The sequence below is a fragment of the Aquarana catesbeiana genome, linkage group LG08, assembly GCF_042186555.1.
Source record: "Aquarana catesbeiana isolate 2022-GZ linkage group LG08, ASM4218655v1, whole genome shotgun sequence".
Taxonomy (NCBI): Eukaryota; Metazoa; Chordata; class Amphibia; order Anura; family Ranidae; genus Aquarana; species Aquarana catesbeiana.
Window position 1 is genome coordinate 285,801,724 of NC_133331.1, and position 26,075 is coordinate 285,827,798.

Consider the following 26,075-nt stretch of genomic DNA (forward strand, 5'->3'; position numbering starts at 1 on the left):
AAAAAAACATTTTTTTTGTTTTTTTGTTTTTTTTTTGCTAAATTGTCAGTATTTTTTTGTTTATAGCTCAAAAATAAATAACAGCAGAGTTGATCAAATACCACCAAAAGAAAGCTCTATTTGTGGGAAAAAGGACATCAATTTATTTTGGGTACAGCATCGCACGACCGCCAAATTGTCAGTTAAAGTAACGCAGTGCCGTATCGTAAAAATGTCCGTGAAGGGGGTAAACCTTCCAGAGCTGAAGCGGGATATACAGCCGTGGCCAAAAGTTTTGAGAATGACACAAATAATCATTTTCACAAAGTCTGCTGCTTCAGTGTTTTTAGATCTTTTTGTCAGATGTTACTATGGTATACTGAAGTAAAATACAAGCATTTCATACATGTCAAAGGCTTTACTGACAATTACATTAGGTTTATATAAAGAGTCAATATTTGCAGTGTTGACCCCTTTTTTCCCAAGACCTCTGCAATTTGCCCCGGCATGCTGTCAATCAACTTCTGGGTCACATCCTGACTGATGGCAGCCCATTCTTCCATAATCAATGCTTGGAGTTTGTCAGAATTTGTGGAGTTTTTTTGTTCACCCGCCTCTTGAGGATTGACCACAAGTTCTCAATGGGATTAAGGTCTGGAGAGTTTCCTGGCCATGGACCCAAAATGTTGATGTTTTGTTCTCAAGCCACTTAGTTATCACTTTTGCCTTATGGCAAGGTGCTCCATCATGCTGGAAAAGGCATTGTTCATCACCAAACTGTTCTTGGATGGTTGGGAGAAGTTGCTCTCGGAGGATGTTTTTGTACCATTCTTTATTCATAGCTGTGTTCTTAGGCAAAATTGTGAGTGAGCCCCTCCCTTGGCTGAGAAGAAAACCCCACACATGAATGGTCTCAGGATGCTTTACTGTTGGCATGACACAGGACTGATGGTAGCGCTCATCTTTTCTTCTCTGGACAAGGTTTTTTCCAGATGCCCCAAACAATCGGAAAGGGGATTGATCTGAGAAAATGGCTTTACCCCAGTCCTCAGCTGTCCAATCCCTGTACCTTTTGCAGAATATCAGTCTGTCTCTGATGTTTCTCCTGGAGAAAAGTGGCTTCTTTGCTGTCCTTCTTGACACCAGGCCATCCTCCAAATGTCTTTACCTCACTGTGCATGCAGATGTCCTCACACCTGCCTGCTGCCATTCCTGAGCAAGCTCTGCACTGGTGGTGCCCCGATCTCTCAGCTGGATCAACTGTAGGAGAAGGTCCTGGCCCTTGCTGGACTTTCTTGGGCGCCCTGAAGCCTTCTTCACAAATGCAGTGGAATTTTTTTTATGGGATTAAGTTAATTTTTATGGCAAGGAACTCTACAATCAATTGCAATTCTTCCGATCACTCTTCATAACATTCTGGAGGTCTGGAGTATATGCAAATTGCCATCATAAAAACTGAGGCAGCAGACTTTATGAAAATTAATACTTGTGTTATTATCAAAACTTTTGTATATTGCTGTGTAAAGTTATAGGCAGTTGTGAAAAAAATGCTGTAAATGAAGAATGCTTTCAAAAATAGAAGGGTTAATAGTTTATTTTTATCAATTACCAAAATGGAAAATAAATGAACAGAAAGAGAAATTCAAATCAAATCAATATTAGGTGTGACCACCCTTTGCCTTCAAACCAGCATCAATTCCTCTAGCTACACTTGCATACAGCTTTTGTAGGAACTCGGCAGATAGGTTGTTCCAAACATCTTGGAGAACTAACCACAGATCTTCTGTGGATGTTGGCTGCCTCAAATCCTTCTGTCTCTTCATGTAATCCCAGACAGAGACCATGATGTTGAGATCAGGGCTCTGTGGGGGCCAAACCATCACTTCCAGGACTCCTCGTTCTTCTCCCAAAAAATAGTTGTTATTGACGTTGGCTGTATGTTTGGGGTTGTTGTCCTGCTGCAGAATATATTTGGTGTCTTCAATGATGAGAAATACAGGCAGTAACTTATCTATCGTACCATCAGGGAGGCGATTGGCCCCAACTTTATTCTGTAGCAGGACAACAACCCCAAACATACAGCCAATGTCATTAAGAACTATCTTCAGTGTAAAGAAGAACAAGGAGTCCTGAAAGTGATGGTTTGGCCCCCACAGAGCCCTTATCTCAACATCATGGAGTCTGCCTGGGATGACATGAAGAAACAGAAGGATTAAAGTGGAAGTCCATGCAAAAACTAAAATCCCTACATCTATACACAACACCGATCTAACACTAACCTCTCTATCTCTGTAAAGAAAAAACGAGTATACATACAGTACCTTTTTGGAAGACAATCTGACCCGCTCTGACCGGATCCCACACTGAGCTGTTCAGCCGTGGCTTCACTGTGGAGGCGGATGCAGTGAAAACGGAAGACAACGGAAGCCCCCATAGTAAGTCTATGGGTAACGTCACTTCTCATGCATTTCACTGCGGTTGTCGGGCATGTCCTCTGCAGAGCTTCCGCCACTGGAGATCGAGTCGGAGCGGGTCAGATCAGCTTCCAAAAAGGTATGTATACTCGTTTTTTCTTTAAAGGGATAGAGGGGTTAGTAGTTGTAGTGTGTATAGATGTAGGGATTTTCATTTTTGCATGGACTTCCACTTTAACCACTTCAGCCCCGGAACGATTTACCCCCTTCCTGACCAGAGCACCTTTTACAATTTGGCACTGCGTTGCTTTAACTGCTAATTGCGCGGTCATGCAATGCTGTACCCAAACGAAATGCGTGTCATTTTCTTCCCACAAATAGAGCTTTCTTTTGATGTTATTTGATCACCTCTGCGTTTTTTTTTGCGCTATAAAACGGAAAAAGACCGAAAATTTTGAAAAAAAATGACATTTTCTACTTTTTGTTATAAAAAAACATCCAATAAACTCAATTTTAATCATACATTTAGGCCAAAATATATTCTGCCACATGTCTTTGGTAAAAAAAAGTCAATAAGCGTATATTTATTGGTTTGCACAAAAGTTATAGCGTCTACAATCTTGGGTACATTTTCTGTAATTTACACAGCTTTTAGTTTATGACTGCCTATGTCATTTCTTGAGGTGCTAAAATGGCAGGGCAGTACAAACCCCCCCAAATGACCCCATTTTGGAAAGTAGACACCCCAAGGAAATTGCTAAGAGGCATGTTGAGCCCATTGAATATTAATTTTTTTGTCCCAAGTGATTGAATAATGACAAAAAAAAATTACAAAAACTTGTCACTAAATGATATATTGCTCACACAGGCCATGGGCATATGTGGAATTGCACCCCAAAATACATTCAACTGCTTCTCCTGAGTACAGGGATACCACATGTGTGGGACTTTTTGGGAGCCCAGCTGCGTACGGGGCCCCGAAAACCAATCACCGCCTTCAGGATTTCTAAGGGCGTAAATTTTTGATTTCACTCCTCACTACCTATCACAGTTTTGAAGGCCACAAAATGCCCAGGTGGCACAAACCCCCCCCCAAATGACCCCCATTTTGGAAAGTAGACACCCCAAGCTATTTGCTGAGAGGCATGGGGAGTATTTTGCAGCTCTCATTTGTTTTTGAAAATAAAGAAAGACAAGAAAAACATTTTTTTTTCTTTTTTCAATATTCAAAACTTTGTGACAAAAAGTGAGGTCTGCAAAATACTCACTATACCTCTCAGCAAATAGTTTGTGTGTCTACTTTCCAAAATAGGGTCATTTGGGGGGGTTTGTGCCACCTGGGCATTCCATGGCCTCCGAAACTGTGATAGGCAGTGAAGAGTGAAATAAAAAATTTACGCCCTTAGAAAGTCTGAAGGCGGTGCTTGGTTTTCGGGGTCCTGTACGCGGCTAGGCTCCCAAAAAGTTTCACACATGTGGTATCCCCGTACTCAGGAGAAGCAATCATTTAGTGACAACTTTGTGCAAAAAAAATAAAATTTGTCTTTTTCCTGCAACTTGTGTCACAATATAAAATATTCCATAGACTCGACATGCCTCTCAGCAAATAGCTTGGGGTGTCTACTTTCCAAAATGGGGTCATTTGGGGGGGTTTTGAACTGTCCTGGCATTTTATGCACAACATTTAGAAGCTTATGTCACACATCACCCACTCTTCTAACCACTTGAAGACAAAGCCCTTGACCAGTGTAGACCAAATGTCACCCATTCCCAATTTGCAATTCCCCCTTTACATACCAAAAAACCCCCCCATAACTTAACCACCCCATCTAAAATGATGAGACCACACCTTTTATTTATGGAGTAACATGGCCACAACAGCCTCTTTATTAAAACTCCAAATAAATACTCCAAATAAATAACCAATAAAATAACCAATAAAACCAACAATGACACATTAATAACATAACTGTTAACCCCAGTCTGATGGTCTCTGACGGTGACCCACCTTTTCCAAATATATATATAAATATATAGCCACGGATAACCAACGCACTGCGGGACTTTTACCAAACAAATAGGCCTCCAGCTGTAGCCGCTCGGAGACGACCGCTTCCCGCAGCGCCACCAAACCCAGTGTTCCCTCCAACGTTCAGGAATACACCGGAGGGGAACATGCAAATGATGAGCCCCCCCCACCCCTTTTAATCCATCCGTTTACCGCCCCCATCAAAGACCACCAGAATAAAACAGCCCCCCAACCAAACTGACCACCTCTGCTGTCATGACGACCCGTTCAGTTCCTGCAAAAGAGAAAAAACAGCACAACAACTACTCAAAATATTGCACACATACTATATAACATTATAGGGAGGGAGGGTGGGAAAAACTGCCTCCTCTGATGCACTCTCCTCACACTGCCCCCTTTTACTCCTCCCCCCTTTAAATACCACCACTCCCCTTTCTCACAAAGTTTCCCAACTTACCTCCCCTTTTACCCATACTACTTTTCTCCTTATTTTGTTAACCCTCTCCGTGTCTCCCTTGGGCACAGTGTCATGCCCGGCCCTACACTACCCCTCCTTTCAGTCCTTCTCGTTCCGTGCCTCACTTTCTGACACTTTTTGTTTACATGAAAAAATTATTTTTTTTTGCAAGAAAATTACTTTGAACCCCCAAACATTATATATTTTTTTAAATCAAATGCCCTACAGATTAAAATGGTGGGTGTTTCATTTTTTTTCACACAGTATTTGCGCAGCGATTTTTCAAACGCATTTTTTAGGGAAAAAACACACTTTTTAAAATTTTAATGCACTAAAACACACTATATTGCCCAAATGTTTGATGGAATAAAAAAGATGATCTTAGGCCGAGTACATGGATACCAAACATGACATGCTTTAAAATTGCGCACAAACGTGCAGTGGCAGCAAAATAAATACTTTTTTAAAAGCCTTCAAAAGCCTTTACAGGTTACCACTTTAGATTTACAGAGGAGGTCTACTGCTAAAATTACTACCCTCGATCTGACGTTTGTGGTGATACCTCACATGCATGGTGCAATTGCTGTTTACATTTGACGCCAGACTGACGCTTGCGCTCGCCTTAGCGTGAGAGCAGGGGGGACAGGGGTGCTTTTTTTTTTTTCCTTTTATTTTTTTTTGCTTTTTTATCTTATTGTAAACTGTTCCTTTCATTTTTTTTAATCATTTTTATTGTTATCCCAGGGAATGTAAATATCCCCTATGATAGCAATAGGTAGTGACAGGTACTCTTTTTTTGAAAAAATTGGGGTCTATTAGACCCTAGATCTCTCCTCTGCCCTCAAACCATCTGACCACACCAAGATCGGTATGATAAAATGCTTTCCCAATTTCCCAATGGCGCTGTTTACACCCTGCGAAATCTAAGTCATAAAATGCTCGTAGCTTCCGGTTTCTTAGGCCATAGAGATGTTTGGAGCCACTCTGGTCTCTCATCAACTCTATTTTCAGCTGGGTGAAGCAGGTTCCCTGCTGAGACATGAGAGCCAGAGAAAAACACGGAAGATGGTGGGGGGGGGGGGGCATTCCCTCCCATGTCTTGTAAAAGCATTCTAGATGCCAATTAGCCGCTAGGATTACTTTTACATGAAAGCCAACTGCTGGCTGAAAAGAATGATACCAAGATGATACCTAAACCTGCAGGCATCATTCTGGTATAACCACTCAAAGTCGTGAATTGTGTACCTGAAGACAAATAAAATGGTTAACAATAAAACACAGTAAACGGTAAAGTATAAAAAATTGCATAACTGAAAAGCAAACATGATAAAACATAATAACAATAAAACATTGCAGAATAGAATACAGTAAAAAAGAGCAGAACAATAGAGAGAGAATAGAGAGAGAGAGAGAACAATAAAACGACAACTATTTTTTTTATTTTATATATATATATATATATATATATATATATATATATATATTTTTTTTTTTTTTTTTGCACTTTTTTTGTAACTAACTTTTATAACTGTAACCGGTTCCAGGTTCGGGTCTCTCAAAATGCGATGGCATCTTGGGAGACCCTGTGAAAGTGTGCCTAGTCTGTGCAATGCTGTACCCTACGCTAATACTCAACTAGTGTATGGTAGCGTTCAAAACATTCACCAATTCAAAGACCAGGATTGCCAGGACAGGAGGGATAATAATAGTGGGTGTCACGTCTATATCCGCGCTTGCTGCAGACACAACATCTTTTTTGGGGGGGTTCGTTGGGTAGGGGTACTGGGGAGGACATAAAAATGCCTCTCATGCAGCCGACTGCATTTGGTTGGGGATGTGAATGGGGGAAGTACAGGCGCTGCAGAAGTGGTGGGTTCCCAATTAGGATTGGCGAATGCAGCAGGAAGGGCACTATGGGCACGACGGGCCTGTTTGTCTTCTTGGTGGCAGTGGGACACTACTTGTGCTTGCCACCTCACCAGCTTGAACTGCACTTATGGGACTCGCCACGTCACCAAGTGTTACTGCAGTGCTGGTTTGACTACGACCGGGGTGTACTAGGCCGCTGGTGCTTGCCAGTTCACCAAAACGCTACCAAAAAACAGTTAGCGATCGCAGGAATCAGGCCTGTCTCTGCGAACGCTGCAGTTATGTGTTTAGTGTTTTGAAAGTGTCAGTGATCGATCGATACTGCACTTGGGTGGGCTGGGCTGGGCCGGGCGGAGGGGCAAAATGCAGGTGCTAGCAGGTATCTGGGCTGATCCCACTAACACTGCGTTTTTGGGAACCCTAAACTGCTGGGGAAGCTAGTATAGATCTGATCGGATCAGATATTGATCCGTTCAGATACTATACCACTAAGGGAGGTGTACGGTGCGTGCGTGGGTGTTAGCGCTACTGGCGCTAACCTGATGCTGCCTGGGGCTAGTGCTTGCCAGTTCACCAAAATGCTACCAAAAAAACTGTTAGCGATTGCAGGGATTAGACCTGACTCTGCGAATGCTGCAGTTATGTGTTTAGTGTTTTGTAAGTGACAGTGATCGATCGATACTGCACTTGGGTGGGCGGAGGGGCAAAACGCAGGTGCTAGCAGGTATCTGGGCTGATCCCACTAACACTGCGTTTTTGGGAACCCTAAACTGTTGGAGACACTAGTATAGATCTGATCGGATCAGATATTGATGCGTTTAGATACTATACCACTAAGGGAGGCGTATGCTGCGTGCGTGGGTGTTAGCGGTACTGGCGCTAATCTGACGCTGCCTGGGGCGACGCATATGACCGCTGGGCGATCAGGGGGCTAAACCTTTATTAGGTAATAAACGGCGGGTGCCCTGACACTATAAAAAATAAACAAACTAACCAGCGTCACCCGTAACACTTATACGGTGATCAGTGGGGAAAGGGTTAACTAGGGGGCAATCAAGGGGTTAAAACATTTATTAGGTAGTATATGGGGGTCCCTGACGCTATAAAACGCTGACGGCGAACCTAAATATTTACCTCCCTAACTAGCGTCACCAGTGACACTAATACAGCGATCAGAAAAATGATCGCTTAGTGACACTGGCGACGGGGGGTGATCAAGGGGTTAAAACTTTGTTAGGGGGGTACCCTAGACCTAAAAGGGGCTAACACTAACTGCCCTACCACTTCTAACTGTCACAAACTGACACCATGCAGTAATCAGAAAAAAAAACTGTTGGGTGTCAGTGTGACGGGGGGGGGGGGGGGCTGGTGATTGGGGGGTGATCGGGGGTGGATCGAGGGGCAAAGGGGGGGTGTTTTGTGTGCCTGGCATGTTCTAGTGTGTGTGTTTTACACTCACATTGCAGTCTTCTCTCCTCGGTGCCGGAACGGAAAATACAGAGCCGAGGAGAGATGACATCATTTCCTTTGCTGCTGTTTAGCATACAGCAGCAGAGGAAGAAGCTGATTGGCTGGGAGCGATCGTGAGGGGGCCATGAATGGATGGTCTCCCCCTCACCTCTCATCGCTCCCAGACACAAGCCGACTGCCTCGGGCACTGGGGGGGCGTCCGATCGGACCCCCCGCCCGCGGGAGGCAGATCACGTACAGGTACATGATTCTGCCTGCCCGTGCCATTCTGCTGACGTATATCAGCGTGAGGCGGTCGGCAAGTGGTTAAGGCCTGCTTCACAACTATGCATTTTTTTTTTTTTCCTTGTCAAAATAGTTTTATTGAGTACGGAGATTATGTACAGATAACATTGAATAATAACATACATTCAGTATAAGGAAGCTCATTTACAATTAAGGAATAGTTAATTCATTAATAATATCGTAAAAAAAGACAATATATTCTAACACAAGGCAATATATTTTAAAAGGAAATAAAGAAATAGGAGAGAAAAAGAACTTTGGAGTCTTTGTCCATTTCAAAAGAATAGAATTAAATGAGTTATGTAAGTTCTGCTACATCGTTTGCCTTGTTTTATTTCTATTTCTAGACAATAATTGAGATTATTATTTAAATATCAATTAGAGCTTCAATATCATAGAATAATATAATATAAGGAAAAGAAAGGATAGAAAGTATAGTAGGAAGGGGAGAAGAGAAGAAGGTTAAGGGAAAGAATCTGCGAGGTCAGGCCGAAAGTCACCACAACAACTAGGGCTGAAATATAGCCTATATCATGTTATCACAACTACCATGGCAGTAGAACACTCTTGTCTAGGGTTTGCATGGAATATGTAATCCAAGGCTGCCATATTGCCTCAAATCTGGGGATCGTGTCCAATTCTATAGCTATCATCTTGGCATGAGTCATATAGTAATTCATTTTAGCTTTTGCTTAATTTATATCTAATGTTGGTGATTTCCAAGATTTTGCTAAAGTCTGTTTAGCTGCTGTGAAGAGAGATACCAACAATTTGAATTGGGTATGCGTTATGAATTCAGGTTTTAAGTTGAGAAGGGCCATTGCTGGATCGAAAGGGATTGTTTTCCCAATAAGGTTAGTTGCAATGTTAAAAATTCCCCTCCAGAATATTTGAGCTAATGGGCACGACCACCAGATATGAAGGTATGTGCCAGGGTCCAAACAACCCCGAAAACATTGCGCCGAATAATTTTGCACATATTTTGCTACTCTAGTAGGTACTAGATACCAGCGTGTTAAAACTTTATAATTAGCCTCAACCGCCAATATATTAGGGGAAGCTGTTTTTGTTGTTGACCATATTTGTTTCCAATCTGAATTATCAAAAGTACGCTCAAGGTCCTCTTCCCATTTCTGGACATAGGATAATTTGTCTTTACTGGAATGAACCAGCAGGTGAGAATATATAGTAGAGATTGTGCCTCTAGCATGCGGATCTTTTTTACAAACTTCTTTGAAACTAGACATATGTGTTAATGGGGATGTGGTAGACACTAATGCCCCGTACACACGGTCGGATTTTCCGATGGACAATGTCCGATCGGAGTGTGTTGTCGGAAATTCCGACCGTGTGTGGGCGCCATCGGACATTTTCCATCGGATTTTCCGACACACAAAGTTGGACAGCAGGAGATAAAATTTTCCGACAACAAAATCCGATCGCGTCAATTCCGACCGTGTGTGGCCTGTTCCGACGCACAAAGTGCCACGCATGCTCAGAAGAAATTCCGACACGGGACAGCTCGTTCTGATAAACTTAGCGTTCGCAATGGATACAGCACTTTCGTCACGCTGCAATGTTAAAAATGGTTTAATACAGCGCACTCTCTTCTTCTTTATAATGTGACAAGAATTAGGTCGTTTTGCTGCTCATATTCACACACACTTCTCACAAAGTATGATTTGTGTTTTTTTAGTGGGATTCCCTCAATATATTGTTATTAGTTGTCACATCTGACAGTTTTATATTTTTTTTTTATTTTTTTTTTGGTTTTTAAGCCTTTTTTTTTCTTTAATGTTTGGATTTTTTCCAAGGCTGATCTTTGTTCAATGTTATTTTTATTTTTACTCCAGAATATTTTTGTGTGTGTTTTGTGTGGCAAGTTACCACAACACCATTGATATCTTTTATTATTTAATCTCCATGAGATTTTTGTTGTTGGTGTCCCTTGTTCATTTCACATTGTATATTTGAAATGTACCTGAATCCTCACAAACAAACCATCATTTTTGAAGTAAAACACATAGGAGAGTATAATTCAAAACAAAAATCCTTTATTAAGGGCTCAGAACCAAACAAAGAGGAAGGCAACACTGGATCAACAGCAGAAATTAGTGAAGCCTGGGACCCCCACGGCAGACATCAATTCTTAAACCTCAAAATTGGTGGCCTGAGGAGTCCATATATAAGGGAGGGCAGTCTGGTCCGGGATTCACAGAGACTCGGATAGCAGCAGATGACATCAGTGTCCCCAGGCTGTGGTACCACAAGAGGCTGCATCTTTTGGCCGACCAGACTGGATCCAGGGCAATCACTCTCTGGACTTCCTTTCACACTTCCTTCCGGGCTGTGGCTGTGCAGTAGGAGATGTGGCAGGAGGAGGAGTAGGACCTGGAGGAGGAGGAGGACTGGGAGGACCTGGAGGAGGACTGGGAGGACCTGGAGGAGGACTGGGAGGACCTGGAGGAGAGGGAGGAGGAGGAGGAGGACCATCCCAAAGCTGTGTGTGAGGTGTAAGTTGTCCCCTCACACCTTTCTCCAGAGCCTCTGATATGAGGGCCTGACACATGGCTTGTTGGCCCTCCTCCATCCTCTGCATTTTATAGGCAATGAATGCCGCAAGGTTCTCCTGCATGGTGTGTGGTGCTCCCAGGACCTCTGTAGCCCTCCAAAAAAATCTGATAGCCGCCTCCTCTAGGCTACTCCTCCTGCTGCCACTTTCTGTTTTCAGGGTGGGTGGAGGGACCTGCAGATCAGCCACCTCCTGGCTGAGACTTCCCTGTGTATGAAAAAGGGACATGGTTTTAGTTTTTGCATCATCAATCACAATCATAAATTAGTACTCCCAACTAACATCTAGGTAACATCATTGATTGGACAAGCAGAAATATTTAGAGGAATGCTATACCTGGCTCAATCTGGGCTCCTCCACATATGGCCTGGAAGGCCCAGGTTGGGCGTCAGAAGCCTCAGCCGGGGGGGAAGGAAGCGTGGAAGGAAGACTGGAGAGGGATGGCCTGGGTTCAGTCTGGCCTGCCAGAAAGTGCAGCCTGTCGTAGTACAACATCCTGGGGACATAGATGTCATCTGCTGCTCCGGATCTCTGTGAATCCAGGACTTTCTTGCGCTCCCTCAGATATGTGCTCCTCAGGCAACCAATTAATATCTTTAAATATATGATGTCTGCCGTGGGGATCACCTGCTTCACAATTTCACACAATTGCTCCAGTGCTGCCTTCCTCTTTGCTTGGTTCTTGAAATGGGGGTGGTTAATCTCCCACAGACAGGGCAGCTCCCTTAGCATATCAATGAATAGTGACATGAAGTCAGTATCTCTCATTAAGATATCCATGTTCACTGCAAGACACAACACAAGACAAAGCCTAATGTCAGACCAAACTCTCCTAATCTTGTTACAATATAGGCCTCAATCTAGAAGCAGTATAGGCCCAAGTTTGTCTCTTACCTTCGTTCTTACGATCGGCGCGTCCAATGCTCCTTCCTCCGCTCACAGATCGTACGTAATACGCACGCGTGTTACGCTTTATAGACACTGCGCATGTGTGTAACTCCGCCTGCCCCTGACGTTCTTTCTATTTTATTCCACGCCCCTTTTCGTTCGGCGCAGTGGGGGAAGAGCATGATGGCGGAGTCACACCAGGTGCGTGCTAATTGTAGCAACGAGGAGGAGGAGGAAAGCCCGGATCCAGGCACGTCCCGATCCAGAAGGAGACGTTTTAAGGCCACAAATATGTCGTTTGGGGAGATGTTGGAGATGGTCGACATCATGAAGAAGTCCGTCTATGATGGAAAATATGGGCCTTACCCCAACCCGAACATCCGAAAGGCCAAGATCATGGCGAAAGTGGTCAGGAGTCTCGAGCGGAATTTCGGGGTACGAAGGTCTAAAGATCAGCTCAGGAAGCAGTGGTCGGACCTGAAGTTGAGAGAGCCGGAGCAGTACCGAAAGATCCGGAGAGTGCTGCAAAAAAGTAAGTAGTTGTGCTGTGTTTCTATTCTTTCTGGCTTTATTCCGTTCGTTCTGCTCCATATGCTTTTATTAATTGTAACGTTTAAAAAGGTCAACTTTAATGTTCATGGGCCCATTATTCGTTCGTATCAAACATTTTTCGTTCGGCCTCTAGAACACCATTGTTTAGGCCATATGCATTTTCCAACATTTTTTTGGGGCCTACTTGGATGCCAAATATTTGTTTAGGTAGATGGGTTTGTTACTAGAATGAAATGCAAACTAGATTGTGTGTAAGGAGAGGACACTGAGCAGCTGTTTTCACATCTGGACACTGGAGCACTAGTGTGGGACACAAGAACACCATTTTTATTAGGGGGGGCACACAGGTGCTCCAGTGTATACTATAGGGGGGGTTACATGTGTGAAGCTTGTACCAAACAGGTAAAGTATTGCAGCTTGACAAAGGGCAATAAAAAATATACATCTTTGAACTCGGCTAAAATAGACAATTGTACCCCACTTCCAAGCAATGTTTCCTATTTCTATAGTTCTGCCATCAAATATCTGTGTGCTAAGTATACCATTTTTGTTTTACATAGGGGAGAAAAGACTCGGACACTCCTCATCCCAGGAGAACACAGATCCCCCCCCTCTGGAAGAAGGGGAACTACCCCAAACACAAGATGCTGAGCAGGAGGAAGAAGAAGACGTGGTGGAGATTGGCACCACAAGAGGTGAGTGTCTGCGACCACAGACTCAGGTAAAAGAGATGGCTGGTGGCAGATTTTTGAGACCTTTTTTTTGTTCTTTATCTCTTTTTAGGTGATCGTGATGTGAGGGAGAGAGAACGATTTACATCAGAAAGTGCCCAGATACTGATAGGGGAGATCATGGGATGTAATCTCCAATTGCAAAACATCCAGCAACAAATACGTGATGTTATTACAAAAAATAACAATAACATTGATGTTTTGGGGCGAATTTAAACCCCACAAAATGACCGGTTTTCTGTAATTTCAATTTTTACAATGTTTTGAAAAGCCAAATTTGGAGGATGCACACAGTGTGCCAACATGTGCTATCTGCCATCACGGGAGATCAATGGACGCGTTTTGGGGGTGCAACCCCTTCCTCAATTATAAAGTAGCGTTGAGGAAGGGCTTGCTCCCCCAAAACACGTCCCTTGATCCCCCCTGATGGCAGATAGCACATGTTGACATTCGTAAATTGGTGTGCATCTTCCAAATTTGGCTTTTCCAGGGGTGAGTTCCCCCCATCTGAACGCTATATCAAACCCAGTTCCTAAATACTGATGTCTGATATAGCCTTCAGGTTTTACCTAATGTGAACTTTGTAAGTTCTAGTTTTTTGGCTTTCTTGTTGGTTTTACACAGGCCTGTTTTATCTGAAATGGATATTTTGATTATTCATAATGCTACTGCAAACATTTTATACAACAGACATGTTGGTTTGTTTTAAAAACCTTTGGTAAATGCACATGTGATTGTGCAGGTATAAAAAAGTGCCTTACTCAAGAATGTGTGGATTATTGTCTCAACACTACAACACTTTTGGGGTGATGTAATTGTTGTTTTATGCACAAATGGGGGTTATTTCCTAAGGGCAAATACACTTTGCACTACAAGTGCAGGTTCAGTGCAGTTGCAAGTGCACTTGAAGTGAAATGTGTTTTTGCATTTAGGAAGTACCAGCCAACACTGTTTTTTATAAGGTTACACAATCACGACATTTTCTGCACTCAACACATTTCTGTCAGGGTCAGCTAAAACAAACACAAGCAGTACATGTCCACCAAGAATTGCTTTTGGTTGTTTTTTATTTGAAAAAGGTGTCACATATTGTCTGGCATATTAATAGCCCCCCTACCGGCAAAGAACTCCAGGTATCGTAACCGGACATCACGGGCATTCAGGGAGGGCAAGCCAGGACGGCCGCTTTCAAGTGCCGTCATTGTGGAAGTATTTGGGATTCCGGCCTCAGGCCCAACTGAGCCAGCATAGTTGGCTGAATGTTTTCTTAAAAAATTATGGAGAACACAGCACGCCAGTATAATATGGTTCAGTTTATACTCCGCCATATGGATGGGTGTCAGAAATAGTCGGAACCGGCTGGCCAGGATTCCAAATGTGTTCTCCACCACTCTTCGGGCTCTGGCCAGCCGGTAATTAAAAACCCTCTGTTCCGGGGTGAGGGTCCTCATCGGGAATGGCTGCATCAGGTGGTCCCCCAGCGCAAATGCTTCATCAGCAACGAACACAAATGGGAGACCTTCAACATTGTCCTCTGGAGGTGGCAAGTCCAAACTGCCATTCTGGAGACGCCTGTAGAACTCCGTCTGGGCGATGACTCCACCATCGGACATCCGGCCATTCTTCCCCACGTCCACATACAAGTATCGTAATTAGCCGACACCACCGCCAACATCACTATACTATTAAACCCCTTGTAGTTATAATAGTACGACCCCGAGTTGGGTGGTGGGACGATGTGGACGTGTTTCCCCTCAATTGCCCCTCCGCAGTTAGGAAAGTCCCACCGCTGGGCAAAGTGGGAGGCCACAGTCTGCCATTCTTGTGGCGTGGAAGGAAACTGTTGAGGGAAAAAAAAAAAAACATTACTATTTTTTCACAGAAACCTGGCAAGCAGATTAGACACAAACATTATGGGTCAACCTCCAGATAGCATTTATTAAGGGGAATTTAACAACAACAAAGTATAAGGTACACCTATCATATCCCCCCCCCCCTCATGGGCCATTTCTAACATTATAGGGGGGGGGACTCTTGGACAGGTAACCCTCTTCACTTCATTGAGAGATAAATGCCTAAATACAGGGTATTACTTGGAACAGCCCCTCCTTAGTTACACTATTGGCAGCCCACTGGACAGGTAAGAAGTGTCATAATACAAAGATATAAATACACACTGTACACATTTGAGCACATTTGGACATTCTGCTATTACCTATCAAGATAATAATAGGATACAAAAACTTTAAACAGTACCATTGGAAAGTATACAGGCAGGCCCTTGCACTACATGCTTTGGGGAATTCATCCATAAATCTGAGCACTATAGAGGTGGGTATAGTGTGTATGGGTTTGGCAAAGTCAGCAGATAGATGATTGAGGATAGAGAATTGGGATCAGCTGACTTAGCAGTTGGGGGGGGAGGGTTACCAAAAATTTGGGGACACCACAAAAAAAAGCCTCTGGCCCTCTGCCTGAATTTAAATCCAAAATAACATTTCCAAACATTTTAGGGGGTGTTTGGGGTAAAGCACTACTATGGAGCTGAAAAAATACATTGTTAAGTGACTACATGAGGTGAATATAGGGCAGGAGACACCATGCTGGAGAGGTTATTGAAGGGCAAATATGTATGAAGGACATAAAATAATAATTACATAAAAATCCAGCATGCATGAGAACAAAGGGGACATTCACAGCATAATACAATCATGGTAATTAGGGAATGAGGAAAGAAATACAATATATTATCAAACATTCAATACAATAAAATGTGATATAAAAGGATAAAAATCTTACCTTCATATACTCCTTCTGTAGGACCTGGATGATGGCAGAACAGGTCTCTGGGATAATGATCCCCAGAGCCTGGGGGGAGATGCCTGTCGAGAACTTGAGGTCCTGCAGGCTTCTCCCTGTGGCCAAATACCGCAAGGTAGCGACCAACCTCTGCTCCGGAGTGATGGCTTGCCTCATGCAGGTATCCTGCCTGCTGATATAGGGGGTCAGCGAAGCCAACAAACGGTGAAACACGGGGTCCGTCATCCGGAGAAAGTTCCTGAAATCATCAGGATTATTCTCACGGATCTCACGGAGCAAAGGCATATGACAGAACTGGTCACGCTGAAGCAACCAATTCTTGGTCCATGAACTCCTCCCCACCCTGTTCATGGACTGGACTTGTGTTAAGGTCAGGACCCCAACACCAAGCCCCCGCACAGCACGAACTCTACGAGGAGTACGCATACGAAACATGGCTATAAAACGGTCGGCTGCTCAGAATGAAGTAACAGAACGCACTGAAGAACAGCAAGGCCTGTGAAGAGCGACCTGAAAACCAGTAACGAACGAACAAGAATACAGTGACTAAAGTCACGCGGAACTTGCTTGCACGCACTGAAGAGCAGATACAAACCCACAAGCACAAACTGAACGGCAGAAAACGATCTGAAAGCCACGAGTCTGAAAAAGCGCGAATCGTCTCTCACCAAACTTTTACTAACACGAGATTAGCAAAAGGAGCCCAAAGGGTGCTGCGCTTGGTTCTGAACCGGCCTTTTCTAGTCTCGTCGTACGTGCTTGACGTCACCGCGTTCTTGGCGATCGGAAATTCCGACAACTTTGTGCGACCGTGTGTAGGCAAAACAAGTTTGAGCCAACATCCGTAGGAAAAAATCCGAGGATTTTGTTGTCGGAATGTCCGATCAATGTCCGACCGTGTGTACGGGGCATAAGGGTGCAAAGAAATTTTTAATTTGGAAGTATCTAAATAATTCCGACTGCGGTAGACCATATCTCTCACAAAGGGTTAAAAAAGGGATGAATGATGAGGAATGTACAAATTTATACATACACAGTACGTCTCTAGATACCCATTCTTTAAAGGAATTAGGGAATATCCTGGATAGAAAGCAGGATTTTTATAGAATGACAACATCGGGTTATGAGATGATTGTAAATGGTTATTCTTTTTGAATCTATCCCAAAGGGAAATGTAGTGATTAGTAATTGGATTCTTTAGGTCTATGCGATCTTTTGGAGTGATCCATAGTAAGTTTGATATTGGAATAGGATCGCATTCTGTGGCTTCAATATGTACCCATAAAGGGGTCTCCTGATACGCATGATATTTAGCCAGGCTTGCTATGTGTGCAGCCCTATAGTAATAAGCAAAATTAGGGTAACCTAGGCCTCGGTTTAATTTTGGGAGATATAGTGTATGTAGTAGTATGCGTGGTTTGGAGGAACCCCATATGTATGACGATGTTTTCCTTTGTAATATTCTTAGGTGATAAGCTGGAATAGGAATTGGTAATACTCTGAATAAGTACAGTAATTTCGGTAGTATCGTCATTTTTACCGCGTTGATTCTTCCGAACCACGATAATGGAAGATGAGACCATGATTTCATTAAGTTTGATAATTGTTTTAAAATTGGAGGGTAATTAACTGAAAATAGATCTGCTAATGATGCTGTAAGATGTATGCCCAAGTATGGGATTGATCTGTTCGACCATGTGAAAGGAAGACTAATTTTAGCTGAAGTCAGTTCAATGTTAGAAAGAGATATGTTCAATGCTAAACATTTTTTAGGGTTTATGTATAAACCAGAAATGTTAGCAAATTTATTGAGAATTGGGATTAGGTTTGGGCCTGACACTTGTGGAGATGAAAGAAACACAACTATGCATTTTTAGTACATTTTCAGTTTTGCAGAAACACACTACAGTCCATTTACCTTGGTTTCCTATGGGTCACGTTCACATCTGTGCATTTTATGGGAAGGGCCAAGGACTTTTTTCTGTTTTGTTGGTTCCATAGACTTCAATGGATCAAAAAAGTATTGAAAAACACAAAATGCACCTGGAATATGCCAACTGCAACCTGCATAGGTGTGAATCAGGCCTTAGGCTCGATTCACATCTATGCATGTTGCTTTTGAGCGTTTCTGCAGTGTTTTTTGTGGTGCTTGCTGCATTTTTAAACAGCGTTTTTACAGCGTTTTTGCCGCGTTTTGCGTTTTTTATTTACAGTCTTTTTTTAGACTGTATACAGTCAAAAAAAACGCCAAAACCGCAAAATGCTCCAAAAACGCTGCACTTGCGTTTTTGATGCTGGTCCATTGAATTCTATTACATGCAAAACGCTGCATTTTGCATGAAAAAAAGTCCCTGACCCTTTCCAAAAACGCAGAGGTACAAAAAGGCATTGATGTGAACATGTTCCATAGGAACCCATATTAAAAAATTCCAATGCATTTCTGCAAAATGCATCAAAAAATGCGTTAGTGTGAATGGAGCCTTAAAGCGGTTGTATACCCGCTGTTTTTGTTTTTTTTCCTACACCTGCAAGGGAAAAGGCATAATGAGCTAGTAAGCACCGCATACTAGCTCATTATGGGATACTTACCTTAGAACGAGGCGCCGGCATCTCATCCTGTCCACGCAGAGGGAGCTGACATCTCCCCTCGACGTGTCTCCTGGGTATCGCGCATGCGGGAGACTTCTGTCAAGCAAGCTCCGGAGTTTGCCGGGCTGTCACCTGAGAATCCCCTGTGCGCATGCGCCGCTGCAGTCAGCGGCTCATTGCGAGGGAAATATCTCCTAAACCGTACAGGTTTAGGAAATATTTTTTTTACCTACAGGTAAGCCTTTTTATAGGCTTACCTGTAGGTAAAAGTTAAAAAAAAGGGTATACAACCACTTTAAGGTAGCCTACATCCACAGATCTGTGGTTAGTTCTTCAAGATGTTTGGAAGAAACTACCTGACGAGGTCCTTCAAAAACTGTGTGCACAAGCACTGTGGGTACCTTGAAGAATTGATGCTGGATTGAGGTCCAAGGGTAGTCTCACCAAATATTGATTTTATTTTGATTTTTCTTCTGTTTTATCACTTTGCATTTTGTAAATTGATAAAAATAAACAATTAAGATATATATTTTTGAAAGCATTCTTAGTTTACAGAATTTCTTTACACCTGCCTATAACATTTGCACAGCACAGTATTTCTAAATATCTCAGGAAACCTCATGAATAGGGATGAGCTTCGTGTTCGAGTCGAACCCATGTTCGACTCGAACATCGGCTGTTCGACCGTCCGTCGAATTGCGAACGTTATGGGCCGTTCGCGCCAAATTCGTGTGGCGCGTCACGGCCCATAATTCACTGCGGCATCGCAGTGCATTGCTGGCTGATGATTGGCCAAGCATGCACTATGACCCGCATGCTTGGCCAATCACAGCGCCGTCAGTAGAGAGAGCTGTAATTGGCCAAAGCCAGGGTGGCTTTGGCCAATTATGGCTCAGGGGATTTAGTACACGCCCCACACTATATAAGGCCGCCTGCACGGCGGCCCTGTGTAGTGTGTTCCGGTGTGCTGATAGAGAGAGAGACAGACAGTGTCATTTGATTTGAGTTAGCTAGATTAGGCTAGATCTGTTCCTGCTATTTACATTTAGTGCAGTGCGTCCTGCTCACAGTGTTCAGCTAGATCCGTTCCTGCTATTTACATTTAGTGCAGTCAGTGCGTCCTGCTCACAGTGTTCAGCTAGATCCGTTCCTGCTATTTACATTTAGTGCAGTGCGTCCTGCTCACAGTGTTCAGCTAGATCTGTTCCTGCTATTTACATTTAGTGCAGTTCGTCCTGCTCACAGTGTTCAGCTAGATCCGTTCCTGCTATTTACATTTAGTGCAGTGCGTCCTGCTCACAGTGTTCAGCTAGATCTGTTCCTGCTATTTACATTTAGTGCAGTCAGTGCGTCCTGCTCACAGTGTTCAGCTAGATCCGTTCCTGCTATTTACATTTAGTGCAGTGCGTCCTGCTCACAGTGTTCAGCTAGATCTGTTCCTGCTATTTACATTTAGTGCAGTGCGTCCTGCTCACAGTGTTCAGCTAGATCTGTTCCTGCTATTTACATTTAGTGCAGTGCGTCCTGCTCACAGTGTTCAGCTAGATCTGTTCCTGCTATTTACATTTAGTGCAGTGCGTCCTGCTCACAGTGTTCAGCTAGATCCGTTCCTGCTATTTACATTTAGTGCAGTCAGTGCGTCCTGCTCACAGTGTTCAGCTAGATCCGTTCCTGCTATTTACATTTAGTGCAGTCAGTGCGTCCTGCTCACAGTGTTCAGCTAGATCCGTTCCTGCTATTTACATTTAGTGCAGTCAGTGCGTCCTGCTCACAGTGTTCAGCTAGATCTGTTCCTGCTATTTACATTTAGTGCAGTCAGTGCGTCCTGCTCACAGTGTTCAGCTAGATCCGTTCCTGCTATTTACATTTAGTGCAGTGCGTCCTGCTCACAGTGTTCAGCTAGATCTGTTCCTGCTATTTACATTTAGTGCAGTGCGTCCTGCTCACAGTGTTCAGCTAGATCTGTTCCTGCTATTTACATTTAGTGCAGTGCGTCCTGCTCACAGTGTTCAGCTAGATCCGTTCCTGCTATTTACATTTAGTGCAGTGCGTCCTGCTCACAGTGTTCAGCTAGATCTGTTCCTGCTATTTACATTTAGTGCAGTGCGTCCTGCTCACAGTGTTCAGCTAGATCCGTTCCTGCTATTTACATTTAGTGCAGTCAGTGCGTCCTGCTCACAGTGTTCAGCTAGATCCGTTCCTGCTATTTACATTTAGTGCAGTCAGTGCGTCCTGCTCACAGTGTTCAGCTAGATCCGTTCCTGCTATTTACATTTAGTGCAGTCAGTGCGTCCTGCTCACAGTGTTCAGCTAGATCCGTTCCTGCTATTTACATTTAGTGCAGTCAGTGCGTCCTGCTCACAGTGATCAGCTAGATCCGTTCCTGCTATTTACATTTAGTGCAGTGCGTCCTGCTCACAGTGTTCAGCTAGATCCGTTCCTGCTATTTACATTTAGTGCAGTCAGTGCGTCCTGCTCACAGTGTTCAGCTAGATCCGTTCCTGCTATTTACATTTAGTGCAGTGCGTCCTGCTCACAGTGTTCAGCTAGATCCGTTCCTGTTATCTTCCTACTGACAGGCAGGCTTGTCTGGTTACAGTATATAAAGCTACCTGAAGAAAATTACAGGTGTTCTATCCCAGCTTAGTGCAGCTACAGGCCATTAGTATGTCTGGAAGGCCAAGAAGGAGAGGCAGACAGTCACAAGCCAATAAGAGAGGGCAAGCAGGCTCTGTGTCTAGTGCTGGTCGAGGAGACGGTGCATCCTCATCAGCCCGTGGCCATGGGACACGCTTGGCTTTTTTTTCGGCAGCTGGCCGTGTTGAGCCGCAACATGCAGAAAACTTGGTCGAGTGGATGACCAAGCCGTCCTCATCCTCCTCATCCTCTCTCACCCATGCCCAGGGTGCTTTGTCTGGCAAAGCAGCGGCCTCTTCCCTCAGCTCAATGTCATCAGTGACTCCTTCCCTAGCTCCACCATGTCCTCCTGAGGATTCCCTCGAACTGTTTGACCACAGTGTTGGGTACATGCTCCAGGAGGATGCCCAGCGTTTGGAAGGCTCTGATGATGATACTGAGCTCGATGAAGGCAGTAACATGAGCACGGACAGAGGGGGTGCCCAAGAAGGACAGCAATCTGGCAGTCATGCTCCCCCTGCTGCAGCATACTGCCAGGTTTGCTCCAGTGATGAGGAGGGAGGGGATGATGAGGTCACTGACTCAACGTGGGTGCCTGATAGGAGAGAGGAGGAGGAGGAGGCGGCACATCACCAATGAGGCAGGATGCCCTCCAGGGGCCAGCCTAAGGGCAGCACATTGACTGCATCACACCCCAAAGCTCCACATGTGCAGGGCGCTGCAGTCTCTGCGCGTTATTCAAAAAGTTCTTTGGTGTGGGCCTTTTTTGAGACGAGTGCATCAGATCGCACCGCTGCTATTTGCAACATATGTCTCAAGCGTATCTCGCGTGGCCAAAACATCTCCCGCTTGGGTACCACATGCTTGACCAGACATATGTTGACCTGCCATGCAGTTCGTTGGCAAGCATATCTAAAAGACCCACACCAAAGAACAAAGAGGATCTCTCCTTGCTCCTCATCAGCTGAGATTTCCAACCCCACTAGACCTTCAGTCCTCTCTGAGACCTGCAGTGAGAGGAATGAAGGTGTAGAATTAGGTGTGTCACAGCCAAGTACTTGTGGGCAATCTGCTTTTGGTACACCGACGTCAGATTGTACCAGGCAAATTTCCCTGCCCCAGCTGCTGCACCGCCGAAAGAAGTTTGCTCCCAGCCATCCACATGCCCAGCGGTTGAATGCTAGCTTGGCAAAATTGCTAGCACTTCAACTGCTGCCTTTTCAGTTGGTAGACTCTGCCCCCTTCCGTGAGTTTGTGGAATGTGCGGTTCCTCAGTGGCAGGTACCCAAACGCCACTTTTTCTCACGGAAGGCGATTCCGGCTCTCTACCGGCATGTGGAAGGCAATGTCCATGCCTCGCTGGACAGGGCGGTCAGCGGTAAGGTGCATATTACCGCTGACTCATGGTCCAGCAGGCATGGACAGGGACGTTACTTAAGTTTCACGGCGCATTGGGTGACTCTGCTGGCAGCTGGGAAGGATGCAGGACAAGGTGCAGTAGTGTTGGAGGTTGTTCCGCCACCACGCCTCCAAAATGCTGATTGTGACACACCTCTCTCCTCCACCCCCTCTTCTTCTTCCTCCATGGCCTCTTCCTCGGAACCAGCGGTGCTCCGTAGGCGTTCAAGGGGCTACGCAAGTACGCAGGCCAAAAGATGCCATGCGGTGCTTGAGCTGGTGTGCTTGGGGGACAGGAGCCACACTGGGGCAGAGGTTCTGTCAGCTCTGCAGGGGCAGGTTCAGAGGTGGTTGACGCCACGCCAACTTAAGGCAGGAATGGTGGTTTGCGACAATGGCACCAACCTCCTCTCTGCCCTCCGACAGGGACAACTGACCCATGTGCCCTGTTTGGCTCACGTCCTTAACTTGGTGGTGCAGCGGTTCTTGGGCAGGTACCCGGGCTTACAGGATGTCCTGAGGCAGGCCAGGAAAGTCTGTGTGCATTTCCGCCGGTCATATAATGCCAGTGCTCGGCTGACGGACCTCCAAAAGGAGTTTAACCTGCCCAAGAACCGCCTAATCTGTGACATGCCCACCAGGTGGAACTCGACATTGGCCATGCTGCAGCGGCTGCACACGCAGCAGAGGGCCATCAATGAGTACCTGTGCGACTATGGCACCAGGACAGGGTCAGGGGACCTTGGTTTTTTTTCCCCACGCCAGTGGGCCATGATCAGGGATGCATGCACTGTCCTGTCACCATTCGAGGAGGCCACGAGGATGGTGAGCACTGACAGTGCATGCATCAGTGACACTGTCCCCCTTGTCCACCTGTTGGAGCACACGCTGCGTGGAATAATGGACAGGGCACTTGAGGCAGAACAGAGGAAGGAAGAGGAGGACTTCCTTAGCTCTCAAGGCCCCCTTTATCCAGACAGTGTTCCTGCGTGCCCGCCGATCACACAGGAAGAGGAGGAGGAGGAGGAGGAGGAGGAAGATTGTGTCAGTATGGAGGTGGAGCCTGGCACTCAGCATCAGCAGTCTTTAAGGGATCAGTCCCAAGGAACACATGGACTTGTACGTGGCTGGGAGGAGGTGGCTGCGGACGTTGTTGTCCTTAGTGACCCAGAGGACTCCGGACCGAATGCCTCAGCAAACCTACGCTGCATGGCCTCCCTGATCCTGCAAAGCCTGCGTAAGGATCCTCGTATTCGTGGTATCAAGGAGAAGGACCAATACTGGCTGGCAACCCTCCTTGATCCACGTTACAAGGGTAAGGTTGCGGACCTTATCTTGCCATCGCAGAGGGAGCAGAGGATGAAACATCTTCGGGAGGCCTTGCAGAAAGGTCTGTGCAACGCGTTCCCAGAGACTGGGAGGTTACAAACTCCTGTTTCTGGACAACGTGTTGCTGAGGCTTCGGTCAGTCAAAGAAGGAGCGGTGGAGAAGGTGGCCGTCTGACCGATGCGTTCAGACAATTTTTTGGTCCGCAGCCCCAAGGTATGATCGGTTCCAGCAACCATCGCCAGCGTCTGTTTTACATGGTGCAGGAATACCTAGGGGCAAGATCAGACTTGGACACCTTTCCCACAGAAAATCCTCTGGGTTACTGGGTCTTGAGGATGGATCACGGGCCAGAGCTTGCACAGTATGCAATTGAGCTACTGGCCTGTCCTGCATCCAGCGTTCTTTCGGAACGCACATTCAGTGCTGCTGGAGGCGTGGTAACCGATCACAGGGTGCGTCTGTCCACTGACTCGGTCGATCGGCTGACCTTCATAAAAATGAATCAGTCTTGGATCACCACCAGCTACCAAGCACCTGATGCTGATGTAACTGAATAAATTTTTTCAGATCCCTTCAAAGACTGCCTATGCTGATGCTGAGTGACTATCCCTGAGTAATTATCCTCTTCCTCCTCAATCATCACGCTGATAGCTTGTAAGAACATTTTTGGTTCTGGGCGCCACCACCAGTGCCTAAGGCACAACTTTTCAGCCCCTGTTTAACAGGGGCGTGTAATTACAATTTTTGATGTAATACTTTGCAGCAGGGCTCGTTCCTGCATTCCAACTAGAGTGTCTGTGAGGGGTTGCAGTGTTGTGGCACCAGTGCCTAAGGCCCAATTTTTCTGCCCCTGTCTAACAGGGGCGTGTAATTACAATTTTTGATGCAATACTTTGCAGCAGGGCTCGTTCCTGCGTTCAAACTAGAGTGTCTGTGAGGGGTTGCAGTGTTGTGGCACCAGCACCAGTGCCTAAGGCCCAATTTTTCTGCCCCTGTCTAACAGGGGCGTGTAATTACAATTTTTGATGCAATACTTTGCAGCAGGGCTCGTTCCTGCATTCCAACTAGAGTGTCTGTGAGGGGTTGCAGTGTTGTGGCACCAGCACCAGTGCCTAAGGCCTAATTTTTCAGCTCCTGTTCAACAGGGGCATGTAATTACAATTCTTGATCTAATATTTCACAGCAGGGCCCTGTGAGGGCTTACAGTGTTTTGGCCACAGCAACACCTAAGGCCCAAATTTCTGCTGAGTATATAGGGCAGGACCCTACTTTCAAACATCTAACTTACAAACGACTCCTACTTGCAAACGGAAGGAGACAACAGGAAGTGAGATGAAATCTACCCCAAGGAAGGGAAATTCTCTCATGTAAGAGTTAATATGGGAAAACAATTTCTCCTTTCCACTGATGCTTTCCAATCCTTGTTCCACAAAAAAACCCAAATTTTCAAAAAACATTTTTCATTGGGACAAAAAAGTGAGGTGAAATCTTCTGAAGAGGAGGAAAGACGCAAAACAAATGTCACAGGGGTGATAACCCTTCCCTATGTTTTCCAAAAAGCTTAGAAAAGATTTTTTGGCTGGAGCTAAACACGTTAAAAATGTTCAAAATTACAAACAGATTCTACTTAACAACAAACCTACAGTCCCTGTCTTGTTTGCACCGCCTGTATACTGCTGTTCAGAGTATATAGGGACCTTTCCTTATTTTAATTTGGGTGCGGGGTTCCCCTTAATATCCATACAAGACCCAAAGGGCCTGGTAATGGACTGGGGGGTACCCATGCCGTTTGTCTCACTGATTTTCATCCATATTGCCATGACCCGACATGACATTAAACCCGCAAGCAGTTTTAAATGAGATTTTTTCCTTTAAAAATGACATTTGGTGCAGGGACTGTTCTAAACATGGGAAACACGCGTCACTTTACAGGCATACTATAGACACCCCCCAGGTACGATATTTAAAGGAATATTTCACTTTTTTTTTTTTTACTTTAAGCATCATTAAAATCACTGCTCCCGAAAAAACGGCCGTTTTTAAAAGTTTTTTTTG

At 44.9% G+C, this 26,075-nt stretch overlaps 2 protein-coding genes across 2 annotated transcripts in view; both read right to left on the reverse strand.

The window, feature by feature from the left end:
- LOC141106558 (NACHT, LRR and PYD domains-containing protein 12-like) overlaps positions 1–26,075 on the reverse strand; it is a 283,337-nt gene that overhangs the window by 217,451 nt on the left and 39,811 nt on the right. The window lies entirely within an intron of this gene.
- LOC141106559 (NACHT, LRR and PYD domains-containing protein 3-like) overlaps positions 1–26,075 on the reverse strand; it is a 392,742-nt gene that overhangs the window by 82,421 nt on the left and 284,246 nt on the right. The window lies entirely within an intron of this gene.